Consider the following 23,372-nt stretch of genomic DNA (forward strand, 5'->3'; position numbering starts at 1 on the left):
GGACCATACGTTGTTTCCTTCCACCTTTTAGATGTCTTTGCATCACATCAATACTTGGTGGTGTTAGATGGCACATGGTGTTTTTTCACACCTTTCCTTTTGTTTGATTTAAAAAAAAAATATTGGGTCCATATATTTTATCCTAAGAATATTATTAAAAGTAAAGTTTTATGTAATGCATAGCCTCAATACTTGTGCACACTAACACTTTTACAAGAGAAACCATTTTCTTCTGCCTACCTGCCTCAGCTACTATTCTTATCCTGCCACGTGCCTGATGCCACACATCTGATGGCAAGTTCTGCTTTTTTCACCCACCTTCGTCATCGGGTATTGGTATTGCCATGCACCGCCCCACTATGTCACTGGGTCACTTTCAGGACTCCTGATGCTGCTGCTGCCACCTCCAGGCTGTCTCATACTGCCACCCTATGTTCTCCGCATGCTGCCGCCACCTCCACGCTGTGCCATTTAGCCACCATATGTTCTCCTCATGCTGATGGCACCTCCAGGTTGTGTTATTCTGCCACCATTTGTTCTCTTCATGCTTATGCCACCTCCAGGCTGTCTCATTCTGCCACCATATGTTCTCCTCATGCTGTTGCCAGCTCCAGGCTGTCTCATTCTGCCACCATATGTTCTCCTCATGCTGATGCCAGCTCAAAGCTGTCTCATACTGCCACCATATGTTCTCCTCATGCTGAAGCCATATCAAACTCGAGGCTGTGTCATTCAGCCGCTATATGCTGCCGCCAACTCCAGGCTGGGTCATTCAGCCACAATATGTTCTTCTCATGCTGCCACCACTTCCACACTGTGTCATTCAGCCACTATATGGTCTCTCCATGCTGCTGCTAACTCCAGGCTATGTCACTCAGACAATATATGGTCTCCTCATGCTTCCGCCACCTCCAGGCTGTGTCATTCAGCCACTATATGTTCTTCTCATGCTGCCACAAACTCCAGGCTGTGTCATTCAGCCACTATATGATCTCCTCATGCTGCCGCCAACTGCACGCTGTGTCATTCAGCCACTATATGGTCTCCTCATGCCGCTGCCAACTCCAGGCTGTGTCATTCAGCCAATATATGCTCTCCTCATGCTTCCGTCACCTCCAGGCTGTGTCATTCAGCCACTATATGTTCTTCTCATGCTGCCGCAAACTCCAGGCTGTGTCATTCATCCACTATATGGTCTGCTCATGCTGCTTCCAACTCCAGGCTGTGTCATTCAGCCTATATATGGTCTCCTCATGCTGCCGCCACCTCCACACTGTGTCATTCAGCCACTATATGGTCTCCTCATGCTGCCGCCACCTCCAGGCTCTGTCATTGTGCCGCTTTGCGACAGTGATTCTAATAGCGATGCCTGTAATCTGCATGTTATACTGAATAACAGTATTATTTCACTACCCCAGCACACTCCATATGTGTGTTAGAACAAAGCAAAGTGCTCTACACCCCTATTGAGGCTCTCTGTAGGCCAGACATAGCCATTTTTAATAGTGATTTGCCGCAAATAAATTTGGATCAAAAAAATGTTTTGGGGAAAAATTCTCTCATCTCTAGTTACACACAGAAGCAGTGTATTCCTGGTGTGCATTAAAATACATCCACAGCTCAGAGGGGTGGAGCCTAGCCGCTGACTCAGATGGACACGTGAGACTGCTGCTCCCTGTCCTAACGCACTTCTAGCACCTGTCCTTGCCTTGCTACCTGCTTGAAAATGGGAACATTTGGTAGGGGAACCTATCAGGAACCAGGGGAGCCGGGGACCCAGGAAGAACCAAACAGACATGGCGAAATTTCTCAAAAAGAAGGGCGCCGCATCCATGGCCAGGCAACCCAAGATGACGCCGGCTGCCTCCCTCCAGCTACCGTATGAAGACGGCAGGGCTCTGGAGGAGAGGAGGACTGCACCAAGCCTGCTGTGGTCTCTCAACAGTTTTTCAAGTCCTTTATGAAGAAAGCCTTAACGGACAACCTTAAACCTGTGCTAGCTGACCTTAATGAGATTAAGTCCGAAGTCCACACAATAGGACACAGAACGGAGGCCTTGGAGACGGCATGTGCCGGTATAGCAGCTCACTCTGATGCAGTGGCACTCAGGCAACACAGTTTGGTGGCTCATGTGAATTCTGCAATGGCCCTTACAGAAGACCAGGAAAACAGGAGCAGCAGGAAAAATATTAGATTTAAGGGAATTCCTGTAGCATGGGCTCCAGAAACCCTCAGAGATGCGGCCTCAGAAATCTTCACCCCTCTACTCGGGCCAGAGAGAGCTGCAAAGATTGCTGTTGAGCGCATACACAGAGCTCTGCGCCCTAAACCCCATCCCCTTGAGCCTCCCTGGGATGTTGTCTGCTGGCTTTTATCATACGTAGACACTGCGGCGGTGCTGCAGGCCTCTAGAGAACACAGACCCCTTAAACTGGGTGAAGATGAAATAGTGCTGTATCAAGACATATCGACCACGACTCCGGCTAAGAGGCGAATACTACGTCCATTGTTGGAGGAGTTGCAGGAGAGAGGTATCACATATGCCTGGCTCTTTCCCTTTGGACTTTCCATTAATCTGCAGGGCAGGAGGCTTACAGTTTGTACGCCAGATGACCTCAGGATGGTGTGGTCGGCCCTAGATGTGGAGCCGACGGAAATTGCAAACTGGCTGCCTATCTCGGACTTACCTTTTCTGCCAACCATTCCCAGACAAGATGACTGGAAACAGGTATCCCGACGCAAATCCAACAAGGACAAGAAGACGCCGGTGAAGGGTCAGCCACCCCAGCGCTGATTTAGTTCCTGATGACATTGTTGAGAGACTCTCCTGGACCAGGCAGCGAGACAACTCTTTTGCGGATGCAGTGGCTCCAGAGGCAGTGAACTGAAACGTACCACTGTACTTAGAGGATGGCTGATTGAGAGGGACTAGACTTTGTGGACCACAGGATGTCGGGTGGAGACAGAAACCATGCCGGGTGCTTGTGGTAATGAACTGAGGGGCGAGTGATGGATATCCTCGGGAGCTTTTGCTCCAACATTTAGTGTCTGTCCCATAGCATCGAACTATTAGGGAGTTGGGACTTGCTAATACATTGGATGACTTTTGGGTCTATTCTAGCTGCCTCACCTGTATTTTTATGCACCTCTATAGGCTGTTACTGTTACATTGCAGGTTCTCCTGACTCATGGCACATTCTCAATGTCGCATAGGTCTAAGCATCAGTGTTTCTCTTTTACTGTGCTCCTTTGGTGTACCTACTTATCTCGGTTCCTCATCTCTCCCCACACTTTCATACCCTTTCCTCGCTCCCGCTTTCCTCCTCCTTTCTGCTCTTGCTCTTTCTCTTTCTTCTCTTCGCTCATCTGGTCTTGCTCCCTTTTCCCATACAGTTCTTCCTTAAAGGGGTTCTCCGGTGCTTAAACATCTTATCCCCTATCCAAAGAATAGGGGATAAGATGCCTGATCGCGGGAGTCTCGCAGCTGTGGACCCCCCGGGATCATGCACGCGGCACCCCGTTTGAATCAGTGCCCGAAGCGTGTTCGCTCTGGGACTGATTACCAGCGACCGCAGGGCCGGCGGCATGTGACGTCACGCCTCCGCCCCCGTGTGACGTCACGCTCCGCCCCTCAATGCAAGTCGACGGGAGGGGGCGTGATAGCTATCACGCCCTCTCCCATCGGCTTGCATTGAGAGGCGGAGCGTGACATCACATGGGGCGGAGGCGTGACGCCACACACCGCCCGCCCTGCGGTTGACCATAATCAGACCCGGAGCGAACACGCTCCGGGTCTGATTACAAACGGGGTGCCGCGTGCATGATCCTGGGGGTCCCTAGCTGTGGGACTCCCGCGATCAGGCATCTTATCCCCTATCCTTTGGATAGGGGATAAGATGTTTAAGCACCGGAGTACCCCTTTAACTACCCCCCCCCCTTCCCCTCTCCCTCACCTCACTCCCCCCCTCTTTTCTCCCCCTTCTCCTCCTCCTCTCTCCCTTCCCTTCCTCCCCCCTTTAGATGCTTCTACCTCTTCTACTTAATTAGCCTGCTTATCCACTGCATCCTATATTTTCCCTATTCCTCCTCTCATTTGTAGTGTTGTCCCTGGCTTCCAGCTGTACTCCCTGCTGCACTGGTCTGCCTCTGTTCTGAGGTTCATTCTGTTCTCGGGTACCTCGTCTGGCTGCTCTTTGCATTATCTGCACTGCCCTACCAATCCTGTTAGGAGGGTGCTCAGAGTGTGTTCCGTGAGCTGGGATTTCAGTTGCAAGTTAACTGACTCTCTTCCCTCGAAATCCTCTAAGAGTTTACTCTTAGAATTGCTATATTCCTAGTGAGAGGTTGAAGTTTATTTCACACCCAAGTTAACTTTATCCCTTTTGTTTTCCCTCAGAGATAGCCCGGCTGTAAAGGATACGCAAATGAAAGCAGGCGATTGATGCTCAAACTACTTGCTTGCAGGGAGAAACTCCTCACTCACCTACAAGAAAACTCTTCTAGGGCCTATCTACACTTTAGACACAGACTATATGCGCATGGGGATAAGGGCGGTAAGCTCATGTCTACCTTGTTGTAGAAGGCAAGCGCTAAGAATCATATTCATGCAATTAAGGACTCCCGGGGTGAAACTCACAGATTGTCCAAACACATGGCCCTCTCCTTTCAAAAATTCTATCACGAAATGTATAATTTGAGAGAGGGGGATTCAGAAACGCTCATCAGAGAGAGGAGGAAACTCACTGAGACCTTTTTGGGAGATCTGAACCTTCCAACCCTCACTGACGAGATAAAGGGGGATCTCTCTAACCCTATCACTGAGGAGGAGGTGGACAAAGTACCGTCTTCATTCCCTCCGGGAAAAAGCCCGGGACCAGATGGGCTCCCTCTCTCCTATTATACCACATTCAAGGACATTCTTCTACCACGACTCGCCGAGTTCTGTGCTGCGGTGTTTGGAGGTGGCTCCTTCCACGACAGGCTCAAGAGGCACATATTACTGTGCTAGCAAAGGAGGGGAGAGATCCCATGTGCTGTAGTAATTACAGGCCGGTCTCTTTATTGAACCTAGATCTAAAGATCTGGGCAAAATTACTCTCCCTGCGGTTGAAGACTCTTCTCCCCCACCTGATAGGGCACGAGCAAGCGGGATTCATTCCTGGGATGGGGGGACGCATGAACACATGGAGGCTTCTGACAGGAATGAATGTGGCCTCTTCGCGTAAGATCCCTCTAGTCCTACTCGGTGTTGATGCGAGAAGGCTTTCGATAGAATCAGCTGGGACTATATGAGGGCGGTATTAGAGAAGTTTTGTATTCCAGGAGTCTTTATCGATGCTATTTTCTCCCTCTATTCACAACCCACAGCTTCTGTGTTAGTTAACAAAGTGGTTTCCCCCTCCTTCTCTATAAGTAATGGGACCAGGCATGGGTGTCCTTTATCCCCTACACGGTTCGTCATGGTGATGGAGACTCTGCTGCAGAGGGTGCGTCAGGTGGCGGAAGTCAAGGGGCTTGCCATGCATGGAAGGGAGCTCTAATTCCTTGCATTTGCGGATGATTTACTGTTTCTTCTGAGCGACCCTTGGCGCGGCCTCCCACACCTGGCTGAACTTTTTGAATGTTTTGGAGTGCTTTCCAACTTCAAGGTGAATGTACTAAAGTCGGAATTGCTTAATATCTCACTTCCTAAATCCCTGGAATCTAAAATATCCTCCGTAGTGTTGTTTCCATGGGCTGTCTGCTCCTTGAAATATTTTGGGGTGTGCGCTTGAAATATTTTGGGGTGTGCATACCGAAAACTATCACAGACATTTTTTTAGCTAAATTATAAGCCCCTACTAAAAATGATATCCAATTTGCTGAGGGAATATGACCTACCCATGATCTCCTTGCTTGGTAGGAAAAATGTCCTTAATTGTTATGTTCTCCTGAAAATTATGTACACTTTACGCATGTTGCCGATGTCGCTGTTTTTATGTTTTTTAAAAGATATATTTTTTTAACAGTGGTTCCCTGTCTGAATGTCTTTTTGTCTGTTTGTATTCTGTAGGCTTCCCCCATCTGTCATGTCATCTGAATCTTCGGCCACACAGCACACAGCCTCCTGATTCGGAGGCCGAAGGAAGGAGGGATAGGCCTGCCAGATGTCAGGGACCTCTATAGAGCTGTTCAGCTTCAGAGATGGATAGACCTGATCTCCCCCTCAAGGGAATTACTGACCGTTTTACATAGGGAGGACGGGGTTCTGGACTATGACCTTCTGAGTGACCTTGGCTCCCCCATAGAGTGAGGTACATGCCTAATTCTCCGAGCTTGCTATTCCTTGGAATCATGTCTACGTGGTCTGATCTCTCTCCCTGCTTTACCCCTGTCATTTCACCTCTATTACCCGCTAGTCTAGTGCCAGAAGCTGTGGGGCAAAAAGTATACAGATCAATGTGGAGTAGGCTCAGTAAAATTAAGGTTTCACAACTGTTCGGGGATGGACGACCACCATCAGCTGACAAACTCAGAGACCTGCTGCCTCAGCAATGGTACTCCTTCTTACATGTAGCAAATTTTGTTTCATTCTGTTCCGAATTCTGGACCACATTTGGCCCGCTGAGGGATCTCAACAAGTTTGAGGAGTTAATTCTAGATTCTCGCCCTAAGCAGAGAAAGCTATCTAAATGCACTTCTCTCTTGCGTTCCAGAAAGACTAGTGCTCCACCTCATTTTGTAGTTTCATGGGCGAAGGAACTGGATTTATCATTGTCTAATGAGGATGTTGACCTCCTGCTTAGTCACTCTCAGGACTTCTCGAGATGTGTGAGAATGCAAGAATCACGCCACAAACTGGTTTCTAGGTGCTACAGAACTCCAGAGTTTCCTTACACTCTTTACGGATTGGCAGGGTCTGATATATGCTGGCGGTGTCAGCTGCACAAAGGTACGCACACATATGGTGGACTTGTCCTGTCATGCAACCGTACTGGATAGAAGTACATCGAGTTATAGAAGCAGTTATGGGGGCTAAGATCCCACTGTCGCCAGCAGCAGTTCTATTAAGTCTACCATGTCTAGGTTATGTACCAGGAAAACAGTCCCTTATCTCACATATGTTAACTGCTGCCAAATCCATTATTCCTATACACTGGATGAGTTCTGAGCCACCCACAGTGGAGGAATGGCTTCACCAGATACGTAGGTTCGAGGAATTACATTACAGGGCTATCAGATCACATGATACATTTGTTACAATATGGAACCCGTGGTTGCACTCCAAATACTGTACAGATCGTACTTCATGAAAGTCACAGCAGTGATGAAGTGCCTCATGTTACCTTTCACAACTTGATCTCGCCCCTCTCCCCTCCCTCCCCCCTCCCCTATTTCCAAGATATATATATATATATATATATATATATATATATATATATATATATAATATGCTGGACTTTAATTTATTTTTGTGTTTGAACTCTTGCACATGACTGTTACCAAGGATACTGTAATGCCTTATATTACCTACCCTGTTTATCTGAAAAAAATAAAAAGTGCCCATCTCCTGCCTGCCGAGCCCTCTGTTCCCATCTCCTGCCTGCCGAGCCCTCTGTTCCCATCTCCTGCCTGCCGAGCCCTCTGTGCCCATCTCCTGCCGAGCCCTCTGTGCCCATCTCCTGCCTGCCGAGCCCTCTGTGCCCATCTCCTGCCTGCCGAGCCCTCTGTGCCCATCTCCTACCGAGCCCTCTGTGCCCATCTCCTGCCTGCCGAGCGCTCTGTGCCCATCTCCGGCTGAGCCCTCTGTGCCCATCTCCTGCTTGCCGAGCCCTCTGTGCCCATCTCCTGCCTGCCGAGCCCTCTGTGCCCATCTCCTGCTTGCCGAGCCCTCTGTGCCCATCTCCTGCCTGCCAAGCCCTCTGTGCCCATCTCCTGCCTACCGAGCCCGCTGTGCCCATCTCCTTCCTGCCAAGCCCTCTGTGCCCATCTCCTGCCTGCCGAGCCCTCTGTGCCCATCTCCTGCTTGCCGAGCCCTCTGTTCCCATCTCCTGCCTGCCGAGCCCTCTGTGCCCATTTCTTGCCTGTCGAGCCCTCTGTGCCCATTTCTTGCCTGCCGAGCCCTCTGTGCCCATCTCCTGCTGAGCACTCTGTGCCCATCTCCTGCCGAGCCCTTTTTGCCCATCTCCTGCTTGCCGAGCCCTCTGTTCCCATCTCCTGCCTGCCGAGCCCTCTGTGCCCATCTCCTGCCGAGCCCTCTTTGCCCATCTCCTGCCGAGCCCTCTGTTCCCATCTCCTCCCTGCCGAGCCCTCTGTGCTCATCTCCTGCCTGCCGAGCCCTCTGTGCCCATCTCCTGCTTAGCCCTCTGTGCCCATCTCCTGCCGAGCACTCTGTTCCCATCTCCTGCCTGCCGAGCCCTCTGTGCCCATCTCCTGCCTGCCGAGCCCTCTGTGTCCATCTCCTGCCGAGCCCTCTGTTCCCATCTCCTGCCTGCCAAGCCCTGTGCCCATCTCCTGCCGAGCCCTCTTTGCCCATCTCCTGCCTGCCGAGCCCTATGTGCCCATCTCCTGCCTGCCGAGCCCTATGTGCCCATCTCCTGCCTGCCGAGCCCTCTTTACCCATCTCCTGCCGGGCCAAGCCCTCTGTGCCCATCTCAGTGCTGAAATGTAATTATGTGGCTCCTCCTCTTTAGGCCTCTATTCACATTGTCCCTCCTCTGCTGCGTCTCCTCTCTCATTCCTCATCTTGTTCCGTCCTCTCTAGTCTTCCCTTAGGGAATGTTCTCACATGGAATCCACTGTTGTACTTTTTACAAGGCAGCCAATCTTATTCGTGCACCGACCCAACCCTCCCTTTTCTGTACCATTGTCTGCCTTCTATAGTTGTGCCCTCATTCGTGGTTATGGCGCACTTTAGGCACTTATTATGTATGTGGTATTTATGTGTTATTGTAAGGTGGTTACAGGTAAGTTGTTACGTTTTAAGCCCTGAGCACAAGCATCAAAAATCCATGAGAATTGTCTGTAAAATCCACAGTAATGGATCCGGAGGGTGAATGTGACCTTATATAACAAAAATAACTCAGGAGAAAGAAAGTGAAAGTAAGTGCCCCCCCCCCCCCCCCCCCCCCGCATGTCCAACCTCCTGGTTACTCTTCTATAACGTTTATTCATTTACAGAAGAAGAAGAGACGACAAGAACGAGAGACACAGGTGACGGGGGAGAGTAATGTTGGGGTCCGATGTGTGATGTGATATGTGTGATATATACCGTGTGATATGTGTGATGTTTACTGTGTGATATATACTGTGTGATATGTGTGATATATACTGTGTGATATGTGTGATATATACCGTGTGATATGTGTGATGTGATAAATACTGTGTGATGTGTGATATATATACTATGTGATATATGTGATATATACTGTGTGATATGTGTGATGTATACTGTGTGATATGTGTGATATATACTGTGTGATATGTGTGATATATACTGTGTGATATGTGTGATATATACTGTGTGATATGTGTGATATATACTGTGTGATATATACTGTGTGATATGTGTGATATATACTGTGTGATATGTGTGATACATACTGTGTGATATGTGTGATATATACTGTGTGATATGTGTGATATATACTGTGTGATATGTGTGATGTATACTGTGTGATATGTGTGATATATACTGTGTGATATGTGTGATATATACTGTGTGATATGTGTGATATATACTGTGTGATATATACTGTGTGATATGTGTGATATATACTGTGTGATATGTGTGATACATACTGTGTGATATGTGTGATATATACTGTGTGATATGTGTGATATATACTGTGTGATATGTGTGATGTATACTGTGTGATATGTGTGATGTATACTGTGTGATATGTGTGATATATACTGTGTGATATGTGTGATATATACTGTGTGATATGTGTGATATATACTGTGTGATATGTGTGATGTGATGTATACTATGTGATATATGTGATGTAATATATACTGTGTGATGTGTGATGTGATGTATACTGTGTGATATGTGTGATGTGATGTATACTGTGTGATATGTGTGATGTATACTGTGTGATATGTGTGATATATACTGTGTGATATGTGTGATATATACTGTGTGATATGTGTGATATATACTGTGTGATATGTGTGATATATACTGTGTGATATGTGTGATATATACTGTGTGATATATACTGTGTGATATGTGTGATATATACTGTGTGATATGTGTGATACATACTGTGTGATATGTGTGATATATACTGTGTGATATGTGTGATATATACTGTGTGATATGTGTGATGTATACTGTGTGATATGTGTGATATATACTGTGTGATATGTGTGATATATACTGTGTGATATGTGTGATATATACTGTGTGATATGTGTGATATATACTGTGTGATATATACTGTGTGATATGTGTGATATATACTGTGTGATATGTGTGATATATACTGTGTGATATGTGTGATATATACTGTGTGATATGTGTGATATATACTGTGTGATATGTGTGATATACACTGTGTGATATGTGTGATATATACTGTGTGATATGTGTGATATATACTGTGTGATATGTGTGATGTATACTGTGTGATGTGTGATATATACTGTGTGATATGTGTGATGTATACTGTGTGATGTGTGATATATACTGTGTGATATGTGTGATGTATACTGTGTGATATGTGTGATATATACTGTGTGATATGTGTGATGTTTACTGTGTGATATATACTGTGTGATATGTGTGATGTGATGTATACTATGTGATATGTGTGATGTGATATATACTGTGTGATATATGTGATGTAATATATACTGTGTGATATGTGTGATGTGATATATACTGTGTGATATGTGTGATGTGATGTATACTATGTGATATGTGTGATGTATACTGTGTGATATGTGTGATGTATACTGTGTGATATGTGTGATATATACTGTGTGATATGTGTGATATACACTGTGTGATATGTGTGATATATACTGTGTGATATGTGTGATATATACTGTGTGATATGTGTGATGTATACTGTGTGATGTGTGATATATACTGTGTGATATGTGTGATGTTTACTGTGTGATATATACTGTGTGATATGTGTGATGTGATGTATACTATGTGATATGTGTGATGTGATATATACTGTGTGATGTGTGATATATACTGTGTGATATGTGTGATGTGATGTATACTATGTGATATATGTGATGTAATATATACTGTGTGATGTGTGATGTGATGTATACTGTGTGATATGTGTGATGTGATGTATACTGTGTGATATGTGTGATGTATACTGTGTGATATGTGTGATGTATACTGTGTGATATGTGTGATGTATACTGTGTGATATGTGTGATATATACTGTGTGATATGTGTGATGTATACTGTGTGATATGTGTGATTTCTTGTTCCGGATCTTTCCTTGATATCCTGGGGTGATCACTGATGGACTTTGTGCTGCTCTTGATCACACCGCCTCTATTCCTCTTATCAGACTTAGCATTGCACTTTGTCTTTTTGTTAGAGAAGTTGTAATGGGAACACATCACCCATCACCCACACTAAGGAGTATGGCCGGGCCCTATAGACAGGAGGATCACATGATCATACATACTAATCATCATCATCTCCCACACTAAGGAGTATGGCCGGGCCCTATAGAGTCATGTATGCAGGAGGGTCACATGATCATACATACTAATCATCATCATCTCCCACACTAAGGAGTATGGCCGGGCCCTATAGAGTCATGTATACAGGAGGGTCACATGATCATACATACTAATCATCATCATCTTCCACACTAAGAAGTATGACTGGGCCCTATAGAGTCATGTATACAAGAGGGTCACATGATCATACATACTAATCATCATCACCCACAATAAGGAGTATGTCCGGGCCCTATAGAGTCATGTATACAGGACGGTCACATGATCATACATACTAATCATCATCATCTCCCATACTAAGGAGTATGGCGGGGCCCTATAGAGTCATGTATACAGGAGGGTCACATGATCATACATACTAATCATCATCATCTCCCATACTAAGGAGTATGGCGGGGCCCTATAGAGTCATGTATACAGGAGGGTCACATGATCATACATACTAATCATCATCACCCACACTAAGGAGTATGGCCGGGTCCTATAGAGTTATGTATACAAGAGGATCACATGATCATACATACTAATCATTATCACCCACACTAAGGAGTATGGCCGGGCCCTATAGAGTCATGTATACAGGAGGGTCACATGATCATACATACTAATCATCATCACCCACACTAAGGAGTATGGCCGGGCCCTATAGAGTCATGTATACAGGAGGGTCACATGATCATACATACTAATCATCATCACCCAAACTAAGGAGTATGGCCGGGCACTATAGAGTCATGTATACAGGAGGGTCACATGATCATACATACTAATCATCATCACCCACACTAAGGAGTATGGCCGGGCCCTATAGAGTCATGTATACAGGAGGGTCACATGATCATACATACTAATCATCATCACCCAAACTAAGGAGTATGACCGGGCCCTATAGAGTCATGTATACAGGAGGGTCACATGATCATACATACTAATCATCATCACCCACACTAAGGAGTATGGCCGGGCCCTATAGAGTCATGTATACAAGAGGGTCACATGATCATACATACCAATCATCATCACCCACACTAAGGAGTATGGCCGGGTCCTATAGAGTCATGTATACAGGAGGGTCACATGACCATACATACTAATCATCATCATCTCCCACACTAAGGAGTATGGCCGGGTCCTATAGAGTCATGTATGCAGGAGGGTCACATGATCATACATACTAATCATCATCACCCACACTAAGGAGTATGGCCGGGCCCTATAGAGTCATGTATGCAGGAGGGTCACATGATCATACATACTAATCATCATCATCACCCACACTAAGGAGTATGGCCGGGCCCTATAGAGTCATGTATACAGGAGGGACCCAAATGCAAGAACGGCAATCCAGCGTGGGTAAGTAGAAAATCCAGACTTTATTAGCTCACGGTAAAAATGGTACAAGCAACCAGCAGATCAGACGCGTTTCAGGCGCATGCGCCCTTCGTCAGTGATGTCAGCCCTCTGCACAGGTGTCAGTTAAATACCGGACAGGTAATGGGCGGATCTCTTACTACCAATCAAAACTCCTTTAAGTCCGCTGCCACCGGTGCAGGGGGAGGATACCGATACAATACAAAATATAAAATGCTAAAACAGTACAGTAATGGGCGATATGGACAGAGATGGTTAGGAAACATTTAGAAAAACAGTGGCATAAAACAATGTCATGAAATCATGCATTAAACATAAAATAATATATGGCAGAGTAAAATAAAAGAATGTATAGTTTCATTTCATATGACAAACTGTATTTCTAATCGTGTAGGTTGCGATGCGGTATTGATAGTGGAATAGCAGTTCCCTTTGTAGATTTAACCCTTTGGGTGCACTAGTACCCAAGGTGAATTGCCAATATGCTTCACGTTGAAGTAATTTTCGCCGCATACAACCACCACGAGGTCCGGTGAGAACGCGCTCTGTTGCATATATCTGAGAACCATTGGTGCTTCCACCAGGAACGGTTCTGAAATGCAAAGATGCTGCTGAGCGGTTTCTAATAACATTACTAGATATGTCATTGAGATGTTCTAGGGCCCTCACTTTCTAGTAGTTGACCCTACATATTTCAGCTGGCACTGTGAGCACTCAATGACATAAATTACCTTGTAATGATTACAGTTGATATCATCTTTTATGCCATAGTTTTTGATTTGCTCTTCATCAGAGAAATGTGTTCACAACTTGGCATAATTACATGTTCTACAGATCCTGCCACCACATTTATACAATCCATTATTACTCAACCAGTTGGTGCTGTGTCTGGTATTTGACAGCACTAAACTAGGAGATAACATATCTCCCAAAGTTTTTTTTTTTTTTTTTTTTTGGGGGGGGACTATGTGACATCCTTTGGACAGAATTTTAGCTACAGTCTCGTCCTGTCTAAGAAAATGAAGATGTCTATTGATAACGCTTTTGACCTGTGTGAATTGTGGTGAATAGGTAAACGCAATGACCGGTTTATTTTGAAAGTCTGGGCCACGTGATTGTATTTGATTATTAGATGGAGAAATCAAAAGGGAGCGATTGTTCTTGGCAACTGTATTTTTGGCTCTGGATAGAATATGTGCAGGATACCCTCTGTCTGTGAGTCTCCGCAACGCTTCTCCTATTTGAGACTCACAGACAGAGGGGTCACTGCAGTTTCTCTTGATCCGTGTGAACTCTCCTATAGGGATGGCCCTGATTGTATGTGGGGGGTGATTGCTGTCCGCCCTGAGGATTGGATTCCCCGCAGTGGGTTTGCGAAAAGTAGAGACAGCAATAATGTGATCTGGCACTGAGTTCAATTGCAGGTCAAGAAAAGAAATATTAAATAAATCAGAATGGTAAGTAAATTGCAGGTGGAAGGAATCATTGTTAATGTTTTCCAGGTACAGTGGTACGGCAGACATATCACCTCGCCAAACAAGGAGAAGATCATCTATGTATCTGCCGTACCACTGCACATGGGACACAAAAGGATTGGAGGTTGAGAAAAGGTACTTAGATTCCCAATATGACATTGTTAAATTTGCAAGGGATGGAGAATGTCTAGCGCCCATGGAAACACCACTCACCACACAAATAATGATGTGTCATGAGATACAATGTACTCATTTTAATAAACTCTTTTAAGTTTACAGTGTATCCACTGTGGTTGTCCAGATGGTACACCAGCGCCTCCATGGCAATGTGCCAAGACATGCTGGTGTACAATGAGACAACGTCACAGGTGAGCCAACTGTATTCTTTTTTCCATATGAAGTGTTCAAATGCTCTGAGAACGTCCCTGGAGTCTTTGAGGTATCCAGGGACCCTCTGAACCATGGGCTGGAGCATTTGGTCAGTCCATATGGAAAGTCATTCCAGAAGTGATCCACAGGAGGAAACAATAGGTCTCATGGGGGGGGGGGGGTGATTTTTTTATGAGTTTTGGGCAGGCCATACATGATGGGGATGGCAGGTTCATCCACCAGGATGTATTCTCTGTCTCTATTAGTGATGACTCCCAAACTGACACCCTCACTCAAGTAATTTGTCCAATTCGGTTCTAAATTTGATGGTAGGATTCTGATCAAGTTTTTTGTACACATTTGCATCTGAAAGCAAATTATTAATTTGTTGAACATACATAACTTTATCCATCACAGTGACCATCCCGCCCTTATCGGACATTTTGATGACTATGTCATCTGCCCGGCTTAATTCATTCAGGGCGGCATTTTCACTGCGGGAGAGGTTACGATGTGATTTAGAGACATGTTGTAAATTATTTCCCAATGCAATAAGATCCGTCTCTTCTGGAACAAGTCCATACCATGAGTCCTAGATTGTAGAGGATAGAAATAGGGGTTTGCATTTCTGTGAACCGGGTTGTGAACCACCCTCTACAAAGAAGTGTTTTTTTACAGTTAGATTGCGTACGAACTTGTTGATTTCACACAGCATTGTAAAGACATGTAGATCTTTGGAGGGGGAAACATTCATGCCCTTACTAAGAACACTTTCCTGATCTAAAGTCAGTGTCCTGTTAGACAAATTTAGAACAGTTAGTCTTTGTTCACTTGACTTCTCAGTCTGGGTGTGGCAACATCGGCAATGCTTCCTCCCCTCCCCTCCCCCCCCCCCCTCCGTGAGGCTTTCCTGTGCGCTTGTTTTTTTTTTTTTTTGAAGTTTACGAAGTTGGACAGCTGAGGACTGTGACGCATCCTACTCTGTGCTATCACCATTGACTTCAGTTTCGTATTCAGACGAACTGAATGTGACTTTTTGTTTGTGGTTGCGTTTTCTTCTATTATTTTTGTTTTTGTTTTTAAGAATGGATTTGGGCTCACTTGATTCCCATTTTCCCCAAGCATATACTTGGTTGGTTTCATAGTCCCGTATGTCACGCTGTAATTTGATTTTTTTAGTTTCCATGATGTGGGTTTCCGTTTTGTTAATGCGCTCATTTATTTTAGCCATGTATTCCTTGTATTCAGGTAAGTCCTTATATAATTCAGCCTCACTTTTAAGCTTTTCAATATCCTCCGTGAGGTTTTCCAGCCTGCGTGACTCAAACTTGGTGATGGTCCGCATTTTGCTCCTGGAACAAATGGTGAGAGCCTCGTTCCACTCACTTAACATTTCATCACAATATACCACATTGGGGGTTTTTCTGATTCGCAGTCCCCTTGGGATATTGTGTTTAGTGATATAATTAGTCAGGGTGGTATGGTCCCACCATAACTTCATTTCTTGATGTTGTAAACGTTCGAGATTATGCACACATACTTTAAGGTTAACCAGGTTAGGTTCCTGGGAACCAGATGCGGCAAATAAGCTTGCAGCTTTTGCGGAGCGGTTCAAGCAGCCATGCTGTAAACGCAATAGTGAACTGGGTTGCAAGCAAGAGTACCTTTTAAGTCCGTGAGAATCTCTGGAAGGTGGGGAGCGCGGAAAGGCTGTGAACTTGGCAAGTATCTGGCAATGTAGTCCAGCTCGCTCCACCCGTACACCCCTGACACGGATTCACACCCAGTCCGGTGCACACAAATCCAAATGCAAGAACGGCAATCCAGCGTGGGTAAGAAGAAAATCCAGACTTTATTAGCTCACGGTAAAAACGGTCAAGCAACCAGCAGATCAGACGCGTTTCAGGCGCATGCGCCCTTCGTCAGTTATGTCAGCCCTCTGCACAGGTGTCAGTTAAATACTCCTTTAAGTCCACTGACACCGGTGCAGGGGGAGGATACTGATACAATACAAAATATAAAATGCAAGTAAAAGTACAAAAATTGCTAAAACAGTACAGTAATGGGCGATGTGGACAGAGATGGTTAGGAAACATTTAGAAAAACAGTGGCATAAAACAATGTCATGAAATCATGCATTTTTTCTGATGAAGAGCAAATTAAAAACTATGGCATAAAAGATGATATCAACTGTAATCATTACAAGGTAATTTATGTCATTGAGTGCTCATAGTGCCAGCTGAAATATGTAGGGTCAACTACTAGAAAGTGAGGGCCCTAGAACATCTCAATGACATATCTAGTAATGTTATTAGAAACCGCTCAGCAGCATCTTTGCATTTCAGAACCGTTCCTGGTGGAAGCACCAATGGTTCTCAGATATATGCAACAGAGCGCGTTCTCACCGGACCTCGTGGTGGTTGTATGCGGCGAAAATTACTTCAACGTGAAGCATATTGGCAATTCACCTTGGGTACTAGTGCACCCAAAGGGTTAAATCTACAAAGGGAACTGCTATTCCACTATCAATACTGCATCGCAACCTACACGATTAGAAATACAGTTTGTCATATGAAATGAAACTATACATTCTTTTATTTTACTCTGCCATATATTATTTTATGTTTAATGCATGATTTCATGACATTGTTTTATGCCACTGTTTTTCTAAATGTTTCCTAACCATCTCTGTCCATATCGCCCATTACTGTACTGTTTTAGCATTTTATATTTTGTATTGTATCGGTATCCTCCCCCTGCACCGGTGGCAGCGGACTTAAAGGAGTTTTGATTGGTAGTAAGAGATCCGCCCATTACCTGTCCGGTATTTAACTGACACCTGTGCAGAGGGCTGACATCACTGACGAAGGGCGCATGCGCCTGAAACGCGTCTGATCTGCTTGTTGCTTGAACCGTTTTTACCGTGAGCTAATAAAGTCTGGATTTTCTACTTACCCACGCTGGATTGCCGTTCTTGCATTTGGATTTGTGTGCACCGGGCTGGGTGCGAATCCGTGTCGGGGGTGTACGGGTGGAGCGAGCTGGACTACATTGCCAGATACTTGCCAAGATACCGGAGGGACACATGATCATACACACTAATCATCATCACCCAAACTAAGGAGTATGGCCGGGCCCTATAGAGTCATGTATACAGGAGGGTCACATGATCATACATACTAATCATCATCACCCAAACTAAGGAGTATGGCCGGGCCCTATAGAGTCATGTATACAGGAGGGTCACATGATCATACATACTAATCATCATCACCCAAACTAAGGAGTATGGCCGGCCCTATAGAGTCATGTATGCAGGAGGGTCACATGATCATACATACTAATCATTATCACCCACACTAAGGAGTATGGCCGGGCCCTATAGAGTCATGTATACAGGAGGGTCACATGATCATACATACTAATCATCATCACCCACACTAAGGAGTATGGCCGGGCTCTATAGAGTCATGTATACAGGAGGGTCACTTGATCATACATACTAATCATCATCATCTCCCACACTAAGGAGTATGGCCGGGCTCTATAGAGTCATGTATGCAGGAGGGTCACATGATCATACATACTAATCATCATCACCCACAATAAGGAGTATGTCCGGGCCCTATAGAGTCATGTATACAGGACGGTCACATGATCATACATACTAATCATCATCATCTCCCATACTAAGGAGTATGGCGGGGCCCTATAGAGTCATGTATACAGGAGGGTCACATGATCATACATACTAATCATCATCACCCACACTAAGGAGTATGGCCGGGTCCTATAGAGTTATGTATACAAGAGGATCACATGATCATACATACTAGTCCTCATCACCCACACTAAGGAGTATGGCCGGGCCCTATAGAGTCATGTATACAAGAGGATCACATGATCATACATACTAATCATCATCACCCACACTAAGGAGTATGGCCGGGCCCTATAGAGTCATGTATACAGGAGGGTCACATGATCATACATACTAATCATCATCATCACCCACACTAAGGAGTATGGCCGGGCCCTATAGAGTCATGTATGCAGGAGGGTCACATGATCATACATACTAATCATCATCATCTCCCACACTAAGGAGTATGGCCGGGCCCTATAGAGTCATGTATGCAGGAGGGTCACATGATCATACATACTAATCATCATCATCTCCCACACTAAGGAGTATGGCCGGGCCCTATAGAGTCATGTATACAAGAGGATCACATGATCATACATACTAATCATCATCACCCACACTAAGGAGTATGGCCGGGCCCTATAGAGTCATGTATACAGGAGGGTCACATGATCATACATACTAATCATCATCATCACCCACACTAAGGAGTATGGCCGGGTCCTATAGAGTCATGTATGCAGGAGGGTCACATGATCACACATACTAATCATCATCATCCACACTAAGGAGTATGGCCGGGTCCTATAGAGTCATGTAAACAGGAGGGACACATGATCATACATACTAATCATCATCACCCACACTAAGGAGTATGGCCGGGTCCTATAGAGTTATGTATACAAGAGGATCACATGATCATACATACTAGTCCTCATCACCCACACTAAGGAGTATGGCCGGGCCCTATAGAGTCATGTATACAAGAGGATCACATGATCATACATACTAGTCCTCATCACCCACACTAAGGAGTATGGCCGGGTCCTATAGAGTCATGTATGCAGGAGGGTCACATGATCACACATACTAATCATCATCATCCACACTAAGGAGTATGGCCGGGTCCTATAGAGTCATGTAAACAGGAGGGACACATGATCATACATACTAATCATCATCACCCACACTAAGGAGTATGGCCGGGTCCTATAGAGTTATGTATACAAGAGGATCACATGATCATACATACTAGTCCTCATCACCCACACTAAGGAGTATGGCCGGGCCCTATAGAGTCATGTATACAAGAGGATCACATGATCATACATACTAATCATCATCACCCACACTAAGGAGTATGGCCGGGCCCTATAGAGTCATGTATACAGGAGGGTCACATGATCATACATACTAATCATCATCATCACCCACACTAAGGAGTATGGCCGGGCCCTATAGAGTCATGTATGCAGGAGGGTCACATGATCATACATACTAATCATCATCATCTCCCACACTAAGGAGTATGGCCGGGCCCTATAGAGTCATGTATGCAGGAGGGTCACATGATCATACATACTAATCATCATCATCTCCCACACTAAGGAGTATGGCCGGGCCCTATAGAGTCATGTATACAAGAGGATCACATGATCATACATACTAATCATCATCACCCACACTAAGGAGTATGGCCGGGCCCTATAGAGTCATGTATACAGGAGGGTCACATGATCATACATACTAATCATCATCATCACCCACACTAAGGAGTATGGCCGGGTCCTATAGAGTCATGTATGCAGGAGGGTCACATGATCACACATACTAATCATCATCATCCACACTAAGGAGTATGGCCGGGTCCTATAGAGTCATGTAAACAGGAGGGACACATGATCATACATACTAATCATTATCATCACCCACACTAAGGAGTATGGCCGGGCCCTATAGAGTCATGTATGCAGGAGGGTCACATGATCATACATACTAATCATCATCATCTCCCACACTAAGGAGTATGGCCGGGCCCTATAGAGTCATGTATGCAGGAGGGTCACATGATCATACATACTAATCATCATCATCTCCCACACTAAGAAGTATGGCCAGGCCCTATAGAGTCATGTATACAGTAGGGTCACATGATCATACATACTAATCATCATCATCCACACTAAGGAGTATGGCCGGTCCCTAAAGAGTCATGTATGCAGGAGGGTCACATGATCATACATACTAATCATCATCATCTCCCACACTAAGGAGTATGGCCGGGCCCTATAGAGTCATGTATACAGGAGGGTCACATGATCATACATACTAATCATCATCATCATGGGTGCAGCGGAGGGAGAGATCCTCCAACACCTCAGGTCCCTACAGCAGATGAAGAACTACCAATGTCCATTGTATGTCGAGGGTTCACTTACTTTAGCTCTGCTCTCCTCTGTAAGGACAGTCATGTGACTGTGTGTGAATAAAATGTCAGATGCAAAGATTGTATTACTCTGAATAGCTTAAACTTAAAATATTTCTCTGGAATACCCCTTTAAGGACCATAATGAACAATCATTTTTTATAACTAAACACAGACTGCAGCCCGATACAGACCAATTCAGGAGGGCGTGGTCACTAAGACCAGAGACGATTGGCCACGCCCCTGCAGCTCCTGATTGGCTAGAGCGCAGCATGTCAAACTTGATCAGGTGCTAAAGCCTATTTCTCGTTGACCCCTATTGGAACAGGATGCTAAAGAGTTGAACAATCCTTGCAGCGGGACTTGGGCTAGGCTCAGGCTTTACCTTATTAAGGACAGGACTAGTGACAAGGTGACATAACTGTAGGTTGGATATTTAGCCAGTGAACAAAACATGTGCACTGGCCAAAACTCATTCAAGAGAGATTGAGATCCACCTCTTCTCCCAGACTACGGGGATAGTATTGGCACATCTCCTGCACCTATTGGCTAGGAGTCTTACAAGTGACTAGATTCTTGCTTCTTGAAGCACAATAATATGCACTGAAATACCCTCTGCACATGGTATGCATGGTATGACAGACAAATCAATAGAGATAATCATCCAGTCATGTCTATAGAGATCATCATCATCCAGTCATGTCTATAGAGATCATCATCATCCAGTCATGTCTATAGAGATCATCATCCAGTCATTTCTATAGAGATCATCATCCAGTCATGTCTATAGAGACCATCATCCAGTCATGTCTATAGAGATCATCATCATCCAGTCATGTCTATAGAGATCATCATCATCCAGTCATGTCTATAGAGATCATCATCATCCAGTCATGTCTATAGAGATCATCATCCAGTCATTTCTATAGAGATCATCATCCAGTCATGTCTATAGAGACCATCATCCAGTCATGTCTATAGAGATCATCATCCAGTCATGTCTATAGAGATCATCATCCAGTCATGTCTATAGAGATCATCATCCTGTCATGTCTATAGAGACCATCATCCAGTCATGTCTATAGAGATCATCATCCAGTCATGTTTATAGAGATCATCATCCAGTCATGTTTATAGAGATCATCATCCAGTCATGTCTATAGAGATCATCGTCCAGTCATGTCTATAGAGACCATCATCCTGTCATGTCTATAGAGATCATCATCCAGTCATGTCTATAGAGATCATCATCCAATCATGTCTATAGAGATCATCATCCAGTCATGTCTATAATAGAGATCATCATCTAGTCATGTCTATAGAGATCATCATCCAGTCATGTCTATAGAGATCATCATCCAGTCATGTCAATAGAGATCATCATTCTGTCATATCTATAGAGATCATCATCCAGTCATGTCTATAGAGATTATCATCCAGTCATGTCTATAGAGACCATCATCCAGTCATGTCTATAGAGATCATCATCCAGTCATGTTTATAGAGATCATCATCCAGTCATGTTTATAGAGATCATCATCCAGTTATGTCTATAGAGATCATCGTCCAGTCATGTCTATAGAGATCATCATCCAGTCATGTCTTTAGAAATCATCTTCCAGTCATGTCTATAGAAATGACTGGATGATGATCTCTATAGACATGACTGGATGATGATCTCTATAGACATGACTAGATGATGATGTCTACAGACATTACTGGATGATGATCTCTATAGAAATGACTGGATGATGATCTCTATAGACATGACTGGAAGATGATTTCCATGGACATGACTGGATGATGATCTCTATAGACATGACTGGATGATGATCTCTATAGACATGACTGGATGATGATCTCTATAGACATGACTGGATGATGATCTCTATAGACATGACTGGATGATGATCTCTATAGACATGACTGGATGATGATCTCTATAGACATGACTGGATGATGATCTCTATAGAGATCATCATCCAGTCATGTCTATAGAGATCATCATCCAGTGATTTCTATAGAGATCATCATCCAGTCATGTCTATAGAGATCATCTTCCAGTCATGTCTATAGAGATCATCATCCAGTCATGTACATAGAGAGATCATCCTCCAGTCACATATATAGAGAGATCATCCTCCAGTCATGTCTATAGAGATCATCATCCAGTCATGTATATAGAGAGATCATCATCCAGTCATGTCTATAGAGATCATCATCCAGTCATGTCTATAGAGATCATCCAGTCATTTCTATAGAGATCATCCTCCAGTCATGTCTATAGAGATCATCATCCAGTCATGTATATAGAGAGATCATCATCCAGTCATGTCTATAGAGATCATCATCCAGTCATGTCTATAGAGATCATCCAGTCAT

General features: G+C 44.6%; 1 protein-coding gene across 1 annotated transcript in view; it reads left to right on the top strand.

Moving 5' to 3' along the window:
• The first annotated feature begins 9,130 nt into the window (after positions 1–9,130).
• LOC130284812 (uncharacterized) overlaps positions 9,131–23,372 on the top strand; it is a 34,568-nt gene continuing 20,326 nt past the window's right edge. The window contains exon 1 of the mRNA XM_056535601.1: positions 9,131–9,192. The gene's annotated coding sequence lies outside the window, so the exon portion shown is untranslated. The remainder of the gene's footprint in view (positions 9,193–23,372) is intronic.

Source organism: Hyla sarda, chromosome 8, assembly GCF_029499605.1.
Source record: "Hyla sarda isolate aHylSar1 chromosome 8, aHylSar1.hap1, whole genome shotgun sequence".
Classification (NCBI taxonomy): Eukaryota; Metazoa; Chordata; class Amphibia; order Anura; family Hylidae; genus Hyla; species Hyla sarda.